This window comes from Hyperolius riggenbachi, chromosome 8 (genome assembly GCF_040937935.1).
Source record: "Hyperolius riggenbachi isolate aHypRig1 chromosome 8, aHypRig1.pri, whole genome shotgun sequence".
Classification (NCBI taxonomy): Eukaryota; Metazoa; Chordata; class Amphibia; order Anura; family Hyperoliidae; genus Hyperolius; species Hyperolius riggenbachi.
The window spans coordinates 277,471,291-277,489,890 of NC_090653.1; positions in this window are offsets into that span (position 1 = coordinate 277,471,291).

Consider the following 18,600-nt stretch of genomic DNA (forward strand, 5'->3'; position numbering starts at 1 on the left):
CCGCCGCTCAACCCCCCCCCCCCCCCCCCGCATACATTACCGTCTATCGCCCGCGGGTAGGGAGCGCGTCGCTAGCGGCGTTCGAGTGCCTGACGACCGACGCAATAGAGCCCGCATACATAACCTGCTCCGCCAGCGCAACTGCCCCCGGTCACCGCTGCTCCGTCTCTGCGCTGGTCTGGTCTCCGGCATGCTTCACTTCTTCCTGCCCGGCAGGAAGTTTAAACAGTAGAGCGCCCTCTACTGTTTAAATTTCCTGCCGGGCAGGAGGAAGTAAAGCATGCCGGAGACGGAGCAGCGGTGACCAGGGGCAGTTGCGCCGGCGGAGCAGGTAATGTATGCGGGCTCTATTGCGTCGGTCGTCGGGCACTCGAACGCCGCTAGCGACGCGCTCTCTACCCGCGGGCGATTGACGGTAATTTTCCGCACAACGGGATAGATCAAAATTTAGCGTGTAGCGGGAACGATGTGACAGCAGATTTGATTCCAGTGATCGAATCTGCTGTCGATCGGCGGGGAATCGGCCTAGTGTATGGCCAGCTTTACAGTTCAATGATGTAATTCCACAGGTGCTTCTTACCGCTCCCAGTTTCCTCAATCTTCCACACAGCTACATGCACTGAGCTGTACGCTATTCGGCTGTGTGTTGACTGCGTTCCACGCTAGTCTGTGAGTGCGGCCTACGTCACTTCCGTGTTGGAAAACACAATGATCCACCCGCCGCACCTCCGTCCCGCTGACTCTCGCTCAGTTGGATATTCGGGTGACGTCGCCTCTCCGGGATCGCTTGGACTTAGTAGCTAGGTGACTGCTGCGCGCTTCTGCAAAACACCTATAATCTGTGCTCTCCCCCAGTCTATTAGAGCTAGAGAAGAAAAACCTCTACGCGTTTCAGCCACTTAACGGTGGCCTTCTTCAGGAGGGGTTCGCTAGTCTCTGGATATGTTCTGAAGTACTTGTTTTTTATTGATTGAGGAAGTTGGATCTAGTGTTTACAGCATGGAAAGCCATCAGAAAGAAGGAACTGCTCCCTATGAAACAGATTGACATTTATATTTGAAAGGTTTTATTAAAGAGAATCTGTATTGTTAAAATCGCACAAAAGTAAACATACCAGTGCGTTAGGGGACATCTCCTATTCCCCTCTGTCACAATTTCGCCGCTCCCCGCCGCATTAAAAGTGGTTAAAAACAGTTTTAAAAAGTTTGTTTATAAACCAACAAAATGGCCACCAAAACAGGAAGTACAGTGTTCTCCCCAGAATTTTTTTCCAGCCGGGTGGCATAAAATAGTAGCCGGGTGGCATAAAAAAGTAGCCGGGTGGGGCGAGTTGAAAATGCAGGGCAACTGTGCTTACAGTATAGGAGGTGGTGAGCCGATGACAGCCGGGTGGTCACCAAATCTAGCCGGGTGGAGCACCCGGCTAAAAGAGCCTGGGGAGAACACTGAAGTAGGTTGATGTACAGTATGTCCACACATAGAAAATACATCCATACACAAGCAGGCTGTATACAGCATTCCTTTTGAATCTCAAGAGATCATTTGTGTGTTTCTTTCCCCCCTGAGGGGTGAGTTCATAGCAGAACCACAACACTGAAGAACTTGGCAGCCTTCCAGACACAGGCTGACAAGTCTGACAGGGGAAAGATACATTGATTTATTACAGAGACTGTGATAGTACAAAGTGCTGCAGTAAGCCAGAACACATTAGAATAGCTTTTGGAACTTGTAGGATGATAAAAAACAGGATGCAATTTTTGTTACGGAGTCTCTTTAATGTGCTGCTTGAACCACCCTGATATTAAAAGATATACAGCACATCAAATTTTCATTTTGTCTTCTGTCTGGCCAGAAACACATTATTGTGCCATACAGGAGACAAACCTATATTTGAATACCCACTTGGTATATTACCATACAAGCCACTGTGACAGAGATCTGAAGACTCAGACCTATTCATGCTTTGTTGTTAAGAACCTGGTCTATTGACAATTAACACATGTAACAAATTCTACCTCTGCCAGTGTTTACAGAACAACAAATCCTATTGTCTTTGCTGTCTGTACCATGTCTATGCTATTGTCTCAAATACTTTCTATGGGCACTCCGGTCTAATCTGTTTTTTCCCCAACACCGGTGGGTATATAAGATTGACCTGTAAATAAAGATTTCAGATGCTGTTCCACCAACTTAAGTGTTCGTGGTCCGTGTCTCCCAGCTGGAGAGAGGGTATTCACTTGGATTGGGGGAGAACTTTAACCTGGGTTGCAGATTATTCTGCTAAGTCATCTTGTAGCTGCCTCCGATGAAATTGAGCTAACAATATTTTTATCATTTGCGCTGCCCACTTCACAAATAGAGGGATAACTTGTCCCTCTATTCATCAACTGTATTTATAATTTTTATACACTTTTTTTTTTTTTTTTTTTTTTTTTTTTTTTTTCATTCTTTTGTTTCTGCATTAATACCCAAAATTTTTTTTTAGAAGGGCCCTTCTATGGTGTGGTTGTGAGGTTGTTGTAGTATGATTGAGTGAGTTTAGGAAACATCTTCCCTCTCTTTTTCTACTAAGAAGTTTTATTGAATAGATACTAAAAATTGAAATAGAGTGTGTGTTAGATATCTCTTTTTTTTAATATACTAATTAGTGTAACAGCAGGGCTGATTAACTACCTCTGTGGATTTCCACAAAACATGCACTGTTGGTGGGCCTAGAGGACTGGGTTGGGGAACACTGGCTTAAACAACTTGTTGGGCGGTTGCTTGTGCGTTATGTTGGACATGTTTGAGAGCCTTTAGTCACCTCCATGTATATTCTAAAGGTGGCCATACACTGGTCGATTTGCCATCAGATTCGACCAACAGATAGATCCCTCTCTGATCGAATCTGATCAGAGAGGGATCGTATGGCTACCTTTACTGCAAACAGATTGTGAACCGATTTCAGCCTGAAACCGTTCACAATCTGTTGTGGTGGTGGTGCTGCCGCCGCTCCCCCCCCCCCCCCCCCCGCCCACCCGCATACATTACCTGCTCCACCGGCACGACTCCAGTCCCCAGGTCTCCGCTGCTCTGTGTCCCCGCTGGTCTCCAGGTCCAGCATGCTTTGCCCCCACATACATTACCGTCTATCGCCCGCGGGTAGGAAGCCCGTCGCTAGCGGCGTTCGAGTGCCCGACGACCGACGCAATAGAGCCCGCATACATTACCTGCTCCGCCAGCGCAACTGCCCCCGGTCACCGCTGCTCCGTCTCCGCGCTGGTCTGGTCTCCGGCATGCTTTACTTCTTCCTGCCCGGCAGGAAGTTTAAACAGTAGAGCGCCCTCTACTGTTTAAACTTCCTGCCGGGCAGGAGGAACTGAAGCATGCCGGAGACCAGCGGGGACACAGAGCAGCGGTGACCGGGGGTAGTCGCGCCGGCGGAGCAGGTAATGTATTGCCGCTCTATTGCGTCGGTCGTCGGGCAATCAAACGCCGCTAGCGACGCGCTCCCTACCCGCGGGCGATCGACGGTAATTTTCCGCACGGAGCGATCGATGGGATCAAACGAAATGGATCGAAATTCGGCGTGTAGCGCGAACGATTGGCAGCAGATTCGATCCCAGTGATCGAATGCTGTCGAAACGGCAGCAAATCGGGCCAGTGTATGGCCAGCTTAAAGGTGCCCATGCATTAGAAGATTATGGGCACATTCGACCAAGAGACAAATTTGTCTCTAATCGAATATGCCCATACACTACAGGCAGATTCCTGTGCGATTTCAGCATGAAATCCAGGGCTGTAGAGTCGGAGTCGGGGCAATTTTGGGTGCCTGGAGTCGGGAAAAAATGCACCGACTCCTAATGAATTTAAACTGTAATTAAAATAGAAAATATGATAAAATGTTCTATTTCTCAGATAATAGTCATCATAAATAATGTATATATACAGTAATAGCTGGGCTTAGTCCACAAAAATGAAATAAACCAATCAAAATTAGTTACTTGTGCTGCTTCAATAAAGCAGTCCCCATATTTTTAAGGTCAGATATACACATCTGATTGTGACTGTATATATGATGTGTACACAGGAATCTCATATATACTAAACATCTATGCTGTAAGAATAAAGCCTGATGTGTAGCTGTGTCACTAATAGATAGTCAATGAGATGGAAATAATTCTGTGTTGATTCTGATTTATGCAAATGTACTCATTTACTCTACATGAGACTACTGTACTCATGTACTCTTTGCTCGTGAAATCAAATAATTTGATATGTTTTTAAAATTTGGTTTGGTGACTACGAATTAAATGGTACCTGAGAAGGATGAAAAGTTGTATACATACCTGGGGCTTCTTCCAGCCCCCTTCAGGCTAATCAGTCCCTCACTGTCGTCCTCCACCACCCGAATCTTCTACTATGAGTCCTGGTAATTCAGCCAGTCAGCGCTGTCCGGCCGCATGCCGCTCCCACAGCCAGGAACATTCTGCACCTGCGCAATAGTGCTGCACAGGTGTAGTACTCTCCCGGCGGTGGTGTGTGCATGCGCACTACGCCAGACTGGCTCAAGTACCTGGACCCATAGCAGAAGATCCATGTGGAGGAGGACAGCGAGGGACTGATTAGCCTGAAGGGGGCTGGAGGAAGCCCCAGGTATGTATAAAACTTTAATTTCATCTGTCTCAGGTTTACTTTGGTACACAGTAGTACTATACTCTACATATGCACTCCTCACAGAGCTGTAGGGAATCCACTGAGAATGCTGTGCACATTGAACACAGAGGTGTTGTCTGTTTACAATCTCCTCATTCCCCTGCAGAGTACCTGCACATCACTCATACATGTACCCACAGTTACATTGCCTAGGGCCTGATAGATTTTCTTTGTTCCGGTCTGTACCTTTTACAAGTACTCTTACCAAGGACTAGTTTTAGTCTAAAGGGAATAAATATAGTAGTCTACATATCCTTCTCACTTCAGTTGTCTTGTAAAACTCCTAAGCGTTGGCAGTTAAGAGACAAATTTCACGTTACATTCTTTTAATCAACAAGATTGTAATATGCAAATTAGAGGAGTCGGAGTCGGTGGAATCCTAAACTGAGGAGTCGGTGGATTTTTGTACCGACTCCACAGCCCTGATGAAATCATCAGGGAATCGACTGAGCCGCCGCTGCCCCCAAAATGTATAAATGTATGTAGTGTATTTATACATTACCTGTCCTGTAGCAGCTTCCGCACGGTGTCCATCCATCTCGCCAGTAACCGCTGCATACACGCTAGCGGCGCATAGCGTCTGATGTCAGACACTATGCGCCGCCAGCGTGTATGCAGAACCTGGCGAGATGGACGGGAACAGCGAAGAGGTTGATACTGGACAGGTAATGTATGAATACACTACATACATTTCTACATTGCAGCGGCGGGGGTTTTGTTGTCTCGTCGCTCGTTTGCAATTCGGCAGCCGTACTGCCGCGCACCCGACCAACGAACGTCGGCCCGAAATTTTCCAGCATGCGTTATCGACTGTGCGGCCAATTTCCGTCCCGAAATTGGTCGCTTTGTCGGTCGGGCATGCACTTGGCAGCACCAATTTTCATCCAATTTGATTATAATCTAATTGGATGGTCGATTGCAAATCGGCAAATGTATGGTCCCCTTAAATGACACCTGAAGTGGCAAGGATAAGGAAGCTGCCATATTTATTTACTTTTAAATTGGACCTGAACTCTTGGACAGGAGGAAAACCTAGAGAAATGCACCCTGTATGTATTTAGAGAGTTTAGCCTGTCTTATTCCCCCTTCACCTTTGTCTAATCACAAGTTGTAATCTGATCTCTTCCTGTGTCAGCTGACTGCCCTGGCAGATAAGCTCATTTGAAAGCACAGGATGTTAACAATATGTCTGCTTCCATGAATCAGGAAGTTTGAAGTTAAGGAGAGCCGCTTTCAGCCCTTGGGCCTTGTGTTTGATGCCTGTACTCTATTGTATCCCCATTTGAAATCTCTAGAGATTTTTTTTGTTTGTTTCACACAGAAATCAGGCAGCTGTTTCGATCAAAAATTGATAGTCAGGTAATATGCATTGTTTAAAGGGACTCTGAGGAGTAAAAATAAAGGAAATTGGTACTTTACCTGGGGCTTTCTCCAGCCCATCGTAGGTCGGGAGATCCTCTGGCGTCGTCCTGGCTCTTCTCCCGGTCCCGCTGCTGAATACAGCCCCGGCGACACCCGGGTGTTGGGCTCCCAATTCTTTATGCGTGAAACCGCCGCGCATGCGCAGTACTGCCACGCTGTGACGACGCGTAGCACCACCGATAAGGAAGTGGGAGCCTGGCCGGGGCTGTATTCGGCAGCCGGGACCGGGAGGACGCTGGGGGATCTCCCGACCTATGGGGGGCTGGAGAAAGCCCCAGGTAAGTATCAATTTCCTTTATTTTTACTCCTCAGAGTACCTTTTTAAAGGGACTGTCCGAGGTGATTAAAATACAAAAATCTACTTACCTGTGCCCTCAACGCAGCTCCGGTGGCTCCCGGGCCCCTCCGGTGCAGATGCCCATCTCGCCAGGTCCGCATCTGCTGCGCTTCAACATGAGGCTCACCGAGTCGTACTGACGTCATCCGGACTGTACTGCGCACATGCAGAACTAGTCAAACGCTAAAGCGCGGTAGGAATTTTGTATCAGAGGGAACCTCCGGGCCACCGGCAGGGAGCGGAGCTGCGGTGAGGGCACAGGACGGCTGAAAGGCGCTGGAGGAAGCCCCAGGTAAGTAGATTTTTGCTTTTTAATCACCTTGGACCTTCCCTTTAAAAGGAGATAAATGTCAGCCTCCATATTCCTCTTACCTCAGGTTCCCCTTTAAAAGTAACTCAAGGTGGGAGACCTATGGAATTTGCCATATTTATTTCCTTTTAAACAATACAAGTTGCCTGGCAGTGCTTGCTGATCTTTCTGGTCAGTAGGGTCTAATCACACACCTGAAACAGGCAAGCAGCTAATCTTATCAGATTTGTCAGACATCTGATCTGCTGCATGCTTGTTCAGGGTCTATGGCTTAAAGTATAATGCTGGGAATACATGGTGCGTATTTGCAACTCGATTTTGCCGCCCGATCGATTTCCCACTCGATTTCGCGCCCAATTCTCTTATCTTCCATTTATTTTCCTTATCTTTTCCCATTGTTCCCTATGCAAAATCGAGCCATCTTAACCTCCTTAACGGTAACCCCGTGTGAGCACTTTGCTAGCTGCGCCAGCACCCCGATCGCCGCCGTCGCGCGCCCGTTCGCCGCTATTCGTTGCGGCGTGCCCCCCCCCAGACCCCGTGCGCTGCCTGGCCAATCAGTGCCAGGCAGCGCCGAGGGGTAGATCTGGAGTCCCAATGACGTCCCGACGTCGGTGACGTCATCCCGCCCCGTCGCCAAGCCCTCCAGGAAATCCCGTTCTTTGAACGGGATTTCCTGATCGCCTATCGCCGGAGGCGATCGGCAGGGCTGGGGGGATGCCGCTGAGCAGCGGCTATCATGTAGCGAGCCCTAGGCTCGCTACATGATTTAAAAAATAAAAAAATAAAAAAAAACTGCTGCGCTGCCCCCTGGCGGAATGTTTCATACCGCCAGGGGGGTTAATGGCTCAAAAACTTACCGTGTATTCCCAGCATTAGAGGCAGAGAATCAGCAGGATAGCCAGGCAACTGGTATTGTTTAAAAGGAAATAAATATGGCAGCCTCCATATCAATCTCACCTTGGGTTTACTTTAAAGAAAACCTGTATTGAAAAAAAGGCCCCCTGTGGGATACTTGCCTCGGAGGGGGAAGCCTCTGGATCCTATCAAGGCTTCCTCCGTCCTCCTCTGTCCCACGGCGGTCTCGCTGGGCCGATCCGAACGGCGGGCATGTAAATATTTACTTTCCTGGCTCCAGTGCAGGCGCAGTAGCGTCTCGGGATCAGGCGGATATTGCTGATCCCAGGCGGAACCGCACTACTGTGCAGACACAAGTCACCTGCACAGTAGTGCGGACCTGACTGGGATCGGCTATTTCCGCCTGATCCGAGCCGAAAGCCGCTACTGTACTGGAGCCAGGGAAGGTAAATGTTCCAGGCGCTACTGTGCCACAGCCTGACAAATAGTCTGCTGTGGCTTCTGAGGGGCCCAGCGTGAGCACTGTGTGACGGAGGACGACGGGGGAAACCTTGATCGGATTAAGAGGCTTCCCCTTCCCGAGGTTTGCACCCCCCCACGGGCCCACTTTTTTCCATACAGAGGCCCATATGCAATTCATTTTTTCTGCTGAGTTTCTCCTAGGTGATATTTTTAAAGTTGGCAATATTATGCTTTTTATGCCACCATAAAGCAAAACACTCATTTATTTTGCTCGTCCTTTTTCACCTACTTATTGGTACTTAGTTAAAAAGTGGTAGAAAGTTACCGTATATACTCGCAAGCAAGCCGAATTTTTGACCCCCAAAAAGTGGGTCAAAAGTTGGGGGGTCGGCTTTCTTGCGAGTCATGTTGTAGAAATTTGCTCCCGCCGCTATACTGGGGCACTACCTACCCATACTGGGCACTATACTAGCTATACTGGGGCACTACCTACCCATACTGGGCACTATACTAGCTATACTGGGCACTATACTAGCTATACTGGGGCACTACCTACCCATACTGGGCACTATACTAGCTATACTGGGGCACTACCTACCCATACTGGGCACTATACTAGCTATACTGGGCACTATACTAGCTATACTGGGGCACTACCTACCCATACTGGGCACTACACTAGCTATACTGGGCACTATACTGGGGCACTACCTACCCATACTGGGCACTATACTAGCTATACTGGGCACAATACTAGCTATACTGGGCACTATACTGGGCACTACCTACACATACTGGGCACTATACTAGCTATACTGGGCACGATACTAGCTATACTGGGAACTATATTGAGGCACTACCTACCCATACTGGGCAGGATACTAGCTATATTGGGCACGATACTAGCTATACTGAGGCACTACCTACCCATACTGGGCACTATACTAGCTATACTGAGGCAGCACCTACCCATACTGGGCACTATACTAGCTATACCAGGACACACTGGGGGGATCACACGGATAGCATTTCCTACCCCCGGCTTATGAGGGTCAATCATTTTTTTCTGTTTTTTCAGGTGAAAGTTGGGGGGTCGGCTTATATGCGGGTCGGCTTGCTTGTGAGTATATACGGTATTTTAAATTAAAGATGAAAAATTATCTCCCAAGAGAAAACTCAGGTGAAAAAAAGGAATTGCATATGGGCCATGGTCTCTTTAAAGAGAAATTGTAACCAAGAATTTAACTTCATCCCAGTAGCTGATAACCCCTTTCCCATGAGAAATCTATTCCTTTTCACAAACAGATCATCAGGGGGCTCGGTGTGGCTGATACTGGGGTGAAACCCCTCCCACAGTGTGATGTCAGGACCGTGGTGCTGACATCACACTGTGGGAGCCTTGTTGCATTGTGGGAAATAACAGCTGTTTACAGCAGTCTCCAACTGCCAAAAAAGCAAGCAGCATCTCCTTCCACTGACATCTGCCAGCAGTAAAAATGTCACCATGTGATAAATGTCAGAATGTAAATTAGGGATTTTTAAGATTTTACAATGGGCAAACACTGACTAAATCATTTATACATAATTATTGTAAAAATGGAGTTCCTCTTTAGGCTCCCTGCACACTGCACATCCAATTTTCGATTCCAATTTGCAATTCAGATTTTCCCTGAATGATATCAACAAAAAAAGCAGAAAAAAAGGCAGCATGCAGGAACGATTAAAAATTGGAATCACATGTAAAAAATGATTAAAAATCAGAATCGCATGCAGTGTGCGGGTAGCCTTAGAGACACTAAAGTCTTTCCTCCTCTTTTTTTTTTTTTCTCTAATTTCTTATCCAGTCAGCATTAAATCCTATGCAGATTCTCCACATCCCCGCGGCAAAATTAGTGATTTATGGCTTAGAAATAGACCTGCAAAGTTCCACGACTTTGCAGGTTGCAGATTGTGCTGCCCTGGGGAAAAAGAAGACAGAGAGGGGCGAGGAGAGGCGGAGATCGATTGTAGAGGAGGCAGACCTACTGCACACAGCTCTTGAAAAGAGTGATGCAAGCCCAGAACTTTGCAGGGCTATTTCCAAACCATAAACCACTTGTCTTGCTGCAGGGATGCTGCAAATCTTAGGATGTAATGCTGAATTGGACTGCATAAGAAATTAAGGTAAAAAAGACTTTAGTGTCTCTTTAAGGTGTATTTCTTCCCCCCCCCCCTCCCCCCTTTCATTTAAGCTACATTACCAAGTGCCACTTAAGGTGCGTACACACGCACTACTATAAGGAACGAGGGGTCTGTCGTTCCTTATAGTAGTGCGTGTGTACGCACCTTAAAGAGACACTGAAGCGAAAAAAAATATATGATATAATGAATTGGTTGTGTACTATGAATAATTACTAGAAGATTAGCAGCAAAGAAAATATTCTCATATTTTTATTTTCAGGTATATAGTGTTTTTTCTAACATTGCATCATTCTCTAATATGTGCAGATTACACAACACTCAGCATTCAAAATGATTCTTTCAGAGCAGTCTGTGAACTAATGACCTCTCCTCTGCCAGAGGAAAAGTAAAAAATTAACTAACAGTTGAGATAATAAAAGTCAGAAAACAGCCCTCTCCACGACTTTGAAAGTCGTAGAGCTTAATGGCTTTTTTGTATAGAGATAACTGGAGTTTCTTAAAGAGACTCTGTAACAACAAAAACCTCCCCTGGGGGGTACTCACCTCGGGTGGGGGAAGCCTCCGGATCCTAATGAGGCTACCAACGCCATCCTCTGTCCCACGGGGGTCTCGCTGCAGCCCTCCGAACAGCCGGCGACAGAGCCGACTGTAGCTTCAATATTTACCTTTGCTGGCTCCAGCGGGGGCGCTGTGGCGGCTTTCGGCACGGAAATAGACGGAAATACCCGATCTCCGTCGGGTCCGCTCTACTGCGCAGGCACCGGAAACTTGCGCCTGCGCAGTAGAGCAGACCCGACGGCGATCGGGTATTTCCGCCTACTTCGGAGCCGACAGCAGTCAGAGCGCCTGCGCAGGAGCCAGGAAGGTAAATATTACGTCACCGCTGCACGGAGGGCTGCAGCGAGACCCCTGACGGATGAAGGACGGCGTGGGAAGCCTCATTAGGATCCGGAGGCTTCCCCCACCCGAGGTGAGTACCCCTCAGGGGCCGTTTTGTCGTTACAGTTCCTCTTTAAATCTTCCTGTACTGGAAACAATTAGACTGATGTATCTGATCTTAATGTTTTATTTCTTAGCTGTACTACACATACAAATCATAATATCATAATTTTTTTTTCGCTTCAGTGTCTCTTTAAGTGTAAATGGAATGCATTGGTGGATTTTTTTTTTGTTTGTTTTCTAACTTTATTTTGAACAAATACTGATAACCCAAATTCTCTTTTCTTTCAGTTGCTGCTTTTCTGATGATCACCGCCTGTTTTCCCTGCTCTCAGATTTACCTGAGGGATCTATTCGAACGCTGCACCATAGTGGCAGAGGATTATTTCATTACTGTAAAAAATTATGTTCTCCAGATCGTGTCAAAAGGGAATGCAACTATAGACGGGAAGTCTGTAATAGCGGATAGTGATTGGCTAAATCGGATTATAACATTGTTTTATGTTTACGAAAACGGCACCAACATATCAGTTACAGACAGAGGTAAGACCTTTTTCATTACAACTTCTTTGTATGCTGTAGCTCTGATCACATGATCAAGTGTCCATGACAGGCAATGGTTTCTAGACTGGGGAAGCCCCTATTCTGCATGTATTGCTGTCTGTATCCCTGCCTGAGTTATTTCAGTCATTTGGCACAAGGAGGAAGTGATGGGAGGAAATCTCTTCAGCAGGAAACACAGACATCCGTAATAAACTAACAGTCATTACCCAGCCTCATTTCCTTATTTTAACTTTAAAAAGCCTAATCACTACATGTTCAAGGAACACCTTGCTTAGCTTGATAAACGTGGGGTACTTCCATTAAGGTCTATGGAGTCAGAGTAGAGGAGTCAAAGCAATTTTGGGTGCTTTGAGTCAGTGGTTTCATAAACTGAGGAGTCGGGAGTCTGATGACTTTTACCCAATCCTTAGTTCTGGTAAGTATTAGACTAGGGAGTCGGAGCCATTTTGGGTACCTGGAGTTGGAGTCGGAGTCAGTGGTTTAAAATACTGAGTAGTTTGAGTCGGAAGCAGGGCTGTGAAGTTGGTACATAAATCATCCACCGAAACATTGTGATATTTAGGGCCTGAGCTCACCAACACATTTGTGTCCGCTTTTCAGCAACACATCAATGTTAAAGATGCTGAAAAGTGGACGCAAATGCGTTAGCCCTCGTTCACATTGGTTGTGTTCAGAAACGTATTTAAGCACATGATTAGAAAACCGCATGCGTTGATGCGCATTTCATAACACATTTTAATGCGTTGCACTTTTTTTTTAAGTGGACCTATGCATTGTACATGCAAATAAACACGTAAAGGCGTTTTTTGTTCAGCATGTTTTGCTTATTTGATGTAGCAATTGTCAATTAAGATTTGCTTTAATTTGAAACATTTTTTCCCTAGAGAAAGAAATTGGAGTTACAGTGGTTTGCAAAAGTATTCAGCCCCCTTGAAGTTCTCCACATTTTGTCATATTACTGCCACAAACACTAATCAATTTTATTGGAATTCCACGTGAAAGACCAATACAAAGTGGTGTACACGTGAGAAGTGGAACAAAAATTATACATGATTCCAAACATTTAAAAAAAAAAAACTGCAAAGTGGGGTGTGCGTAATTATTCGGCCCCCTGAGTCAATACTTTGTAGAACCACCTTTTGCTGCAATTACAGCTGCCAGTCTTTTAGGGTATGTCTCTACCAGCTTTGCACATCTAGAGACTGAAATCCTTGCCCATTCTTCATTGCAAAACCGCTCAGGCTCAGTCAGATTAGATGGACAGCGTTTGTGAACAGCAGTTTTCAGATCTTGCCACAGATTCTCGATTGGGTTTAGATCTGGACTTTGACTGGGCCATTCTAACACATGGATATGTTTTGTTTTAAACCATTCCATTGTTGCCCTGGCTTTATGTTTAGGGTCATTATCCTGCTGTAAGGTGAACCTCCGCCCCAGTCTCAAGTCTTTTGCAGACTCCTAGAGGTTTTCTTCCAAGATTGCTCTGTATTTGGCTCCATCCATCTTCCCCTCAACTCTGACCAGCTTCCCTGTCCCTGCTGAAGAGACGCACCCCCGAGCATGATGCTGCCACCATATTTGACAGTGGGGATGGTGTGTTCAGAGTGATGTGCAGTGTTAGTTTTCCTCCACACATAGCGTTTTGGATTTTGGCCAAAAAGTTCCATTTTGGTCTCATCTGACCAGAGCACCTTCTTCCACGTTTGCTGTGTCCCCCACATGGCTTGTGGCAAACTGCAAACGGGACTTCTTATGCTTTTCTGTTAATGGCTTTCTTCTTGCCACACTTCCATAAAGGCCAACTTTGTGCAGTGCACGACTAATAGTTGTCCTATGGACAGATTCCCCCACCTGAGCTGTAGATCTCTGCAGCTCGTCCAGAGTCACCATGGGCCTCTTGACTGCATTTCTGATCAGCGCTCTCCTTGTTCGGCCTGTGAGTTTAGGTGGATGGCCTTGTCTTGGTAGGTTTACAGTTGTGCCATACTCCTTCCATTTCTGAATGATCGCTTGAACAGTGCTCCGTGGGATGTTCAAGGCTTTGGAAATCTTTTTGTAGCCTAAGCCTGCTTTAAATTTCTCACTAACTTTATCCCTGACCTGTCTGGTGTGTTATTTGGACTTCATGGTGTTGTTGCTCCCAAAATTCTCAGACAACCTCTGAGGCCGTCACAGAGCAGCTGTATTTGTACTGACATTAGATCACACACAGGTGCATTCTATTTAGTCATTAGCACTCATCAGGCAATGTCTATGGGCAACTGAGTGCTTTCAGACCACACCCCACTTTGCAGTTAATTATTTAAAAAAAATGTTTGGAATGATGTATGATTTTCGTTCCACTTCTCACGTGTACACCACTTTGTGTTGGTCTTTCATGTGGAATTCCAATAAAATTGATTCATGTTTGTGGCAGTAATATGACAAAATGTGGAGAACTTCAAGGGGGCCGAATATTTTTGCAAGCCACTGTAAAAAAACACATCTCCAAAGTGCATTGCTATGCACTTCTATTCACTTGCATTGCTATTTGCTTCACAGTACAATGCACAGAAATACATGCAGAACCCGTTTTTTCTTAAACAGACAGTAAGTCCCCGTACACACTTGAGAACGCAAAATGCTAGCGCTTTGCGCACACTATTTTTACGAGAGTAATGTGTATATTTCACTGGACAGTTTCGCGGTTTTTGAGTGATCGCGATTGAAATACATTACAATCACTCAAGCATTAAAAAAATTCTGCATGCAGCGCGTTTTGCGCTAACCGTGAATCGCTGACAAATGCAGCAGTGGGATCACTGCCCTATAGTTAACATTGCGCTAGTGCTTTAAAAAGGGCCCTTACGCTGCGCTTAGGTGAGAACGTGGTACATTAGAATAAAAAAAGGTGTACCTAGCAAAGCGCACAGTACAATGCGCTGTGAAAAGTGTACAGCAACATCCCTGGGGTGAACGAGGCCTTAGTGGGCTCAGGCCCTGAATGCTGGGAGCACACTTATTTGAATTGCATGCTTTTTGCTGCAAGGCGGAAATGCATGCAAGATCTCATCCAATGTTGATCTATGGGCCACACACAAATCTCATCTCATTGCCGTGCATTATGCAATACGTTGTGTATTTGTGTTTTATTTATTTTTAATACACAGGAAATTCCTTCTTTTCTCATACTGATTCGCATACAATATTTTCCTCTGAGAAATTAAAAAAAATGCCTGCAATTTGCACGCATTTTTTGTAAAAACAAAAATCTGAAAATGTATTTTTTCACTTGTTCAATATGAATATTTAATAAAACCGCAAAGCAAAAACTCTTAAAAAATAAATAAAAAAAATTACAAAATGCAATTGTAGTGAAAATACACGTATGCCAGTAAACGCGTGGTTTTCTGTTCAAAAGTGTGATTCTATCCTAAGGCCATGTTCTCAGTAGTGCAGTGTAATGGCCGGTTTACGTCGCCGCTTACCAGTGCGGCAGGCGCTTTGCCATTTTTAACTGGTTTCGGAATGGTAAAGCAGTGCGTTACCACTAAACGCACATGTCAACAGTTGCAGTGAAGCATATTTTTCATTGAGTATATGCTTCGCTGTACTAAATGAATGCGGGTGGTCGGAAATGCTCATATCAGATTCTGCGGAATTTTTCAGGTAGTATTTTATTAGTCCTTTTTTGCATCAGAGAATGCAAAAAAAAAAAAAAAAAAATGCAACAAAAAAAAAAAATCGGAAAAAACGGAAAATCATTCTAGTGATCTAAAAGCAGGAAGTGAAGCTCTCTTGCGCTCCCTTCCTGTGGCTGAAATTTGAAGTGCGCAGAAGTGTATTTTAAAAATATGCTTCTGCGCATATGCACCGCAACCTGCCTCGCTGTAGACATTCATGACTTCTGGTTACCGTGCTGTTGCCCATGTGTGAAATTCGCGGTTTCTAGCAGATCGCATCGCAACCATAACCTAGTTAAAAAAACAAAGTTAGATACTTGCCTAAGAGGAGGGAACACGCAGGATCCCTCAGTCTTCCTGTTCCTCTCTGCTTTCCCTTGTTCCATTACCAGGGCCCCCTGTTCCAGCCTTGGAGACCCATCAGAGGCCTGTGGGTCTCCTTGAAAGGCCACCAAAGGACTCAGGTCTCTGAGTACTTCTGAAGACATGCGACTTGCGTTTGTGCAGTACGGAGGGGGTCTGCAGATGCAGCCAGTGGGAGATTTGAATGGGCACCCTGGAGGTGGTACAAGGAAACGCAGAGGAGCAGGAAGGCTTTAAGGCAGTGTTTCTCAACTTAGGGGTACATCAGCACCTGTCAGGGGGTTCCCCCCCAGGGGCCGCAGACAAAATGGGGGATCTCACTCCCAGGAGAGAAGTGGCAGGCAGTTCCGCGGCAAGTGGTGCAGCAACTTACTTAGCTCCATTCCCACGTGGATTCCTGTGGCCATGCTCTCCTCCTCTCGCCGCCTCGGGTCCTGTCGCCATGGTTACCTGGCAGCCTCTCATGATGTCAGGTGTTGCCGGCAGGAACCATAGCTGGAGGACACGACTAAGCGACAAGAAGAGGAAAGCGTGAAGAGAGGAGGAGAGCCCAGTGAGAGGAGTCTGCGCGGGAACGGGGCTATGTAAGATTATACTGGGACACCACCTGGCTATCTATTTTGGGGCACCTATAGCTCGCTACCTACACTGGAGCACCACTTGTATCTGGCTATCTATTCTGGGGCACCTAAAGTTTGCTACCTATACTTGGGGGCACCTGTATCTTGCTAACCTATAATGCGGGCACCTATGCCTTGCTACCTATACTGGGGGACCTATATCTGGATACCTATACGGGAGCACCTATACCTAGCTAGGACGGGGACAAGTGGTGACACGGGACATGCAGGGGGACAAAAGCACAGGGAGAACAGAGATAATACGGGGAGATGAGGTGACACAGAGGGGGACAAATGAGGCACAAACTGAGGTGACTCAGAGGAGGACAAAAAGAGGCACAGGGAGAACAGAGGGGGACAAAAGAGAATGAATTCAGGTTAAGAATGGACACAGTCCCTATCTTATTTGTTAAAGAGGAGCTGTTAGGTATAAGGTCTCAGAGAAAATAAACACACATATCAGTAGCTAAATATTGGCTGTACTTACATTACATATGCATTTCACTGTCCACGTTTGTACTTCACATAATTTTTATATAGTATTTGCAGAGAATGATGCTCCTGACAGCTCATGGCAGGTTCCATGTTTGTCTGTCTCCTATGAAGCCAAATGTGTCGTCATGTCCTGCCTGCTTCCTGATGATTCCACTCTCACAAAAGCTGGTAATGAATAACACTACTGTGCAGTGAATATTAATTAGCCATGTGGCTAGGAACAATAGCGGACTCCTGCAGTGTACTCTGCCCCAGATTTATTAGTGCTGTGAGCTAGACTGTTACATGCTGTTGAAACTTGAGCCTCACTAGCAGCCAGGGGAGGGCCCCAGAATGCTTTGCAGTATCTGTTATTCGGCTTGCGTCCTCCTTAGGAGCCTGGGAATACGGAGCCTTGCTGTCAGCAAACATCTAAAGTAAGAGAGATTTTTAACTGCAGTATTGCCTTTTTGGCTTCCTTTAAAACTGTTTAATTCAACACACACAAGCAACAGAACACAGCAGTACATGCATCCAGCTACATTTGAAATCGGTCAGCAGGTGCTCGTCAGCCAATCAGGATGCACTGTCATACACCCTTTACCTGCCATACCACATCTAGCAGCCATTAGCATTCAGGTGGGAGGCTTCAGTTGGACGCCATCGCAAGATTGCGTCGCTAGCAGGACCGCCCCGTGCAGGCATCCCTCCCACAGGGGTCCCTCCCTAACCGCTCACCTGTCCGCCATGTCCTAGAGCTGAAAGAAAACGTTTAAAAACACACGATTGGTTCACACGATTGGTTAACACAGAAGAATAGAGGTTTAAATTAGCTTTTGCAGCCTGACAGTTACTCTTTAACTGGTAACTACCTCTATTTTGCTAGTATTTGGCCCCACCCACATCATGTAATGGCTATACCCACTTTTTTGCTGCTTTCTTCGGTACTGGGTACATTTGCTTGGGGATGACCCACAAAGGGGTACATGTGCTGAGAAGGTTGAGAATCACTGCTCTACGGGGTAGTTCACACTAGGGGCCTGATTCACAAAGTGGTGCAAAGTGTTTGCACGCCTGTGAAATGCCATTTATCACGCCTAAACTCAGTTTAGGCGTGATAAAAAGAAACACGCGTGAAATTCCAGCGCGCAATCGCGCAGTGCGCGCGATGCGCCCATTAAACCCTATGGGCGCTGCACGCTCAATTGCGCGATCAGCAGCACAAAGCGGTGATAACTCTGCTAGTGCAAAGGTTATCACGCCTGAAGTCTTTTAGGCGTGATAACTGGGTTATCACCGTTTGTGAATTAGGCCCCTGGAATGCAAATAGTGATTTTTATTTATTTTTTGCTGCGATTTTGTTGTTGTTCCCATTCAATAGACTGAGAATCACATCACAATCAGTAGGACGAGATCCCCGCACTTTGGCCCATGTGGCTCGATTCCGCCGCATAAACACGCCGTGTATGCCCAGCATAATACTATTAGCCACAGCCCCTGAACAAGCATGCAGACGTTCAGGTGTTTCTGACATAACTGTCAGATTTGACAAGATTAGCTGCATGCTGGTTTCTGGTGTTATTCAGACACCACTGCAGCCAAATAGATCAGCAGGGCTGCCAGGCAACCTGGTATTGTTTTAAAAGGAAATAAATATGGAACCTCCATATACTTTTCACTTAAAGGGAACCTTAACTGAACGGGGGGTAAAGA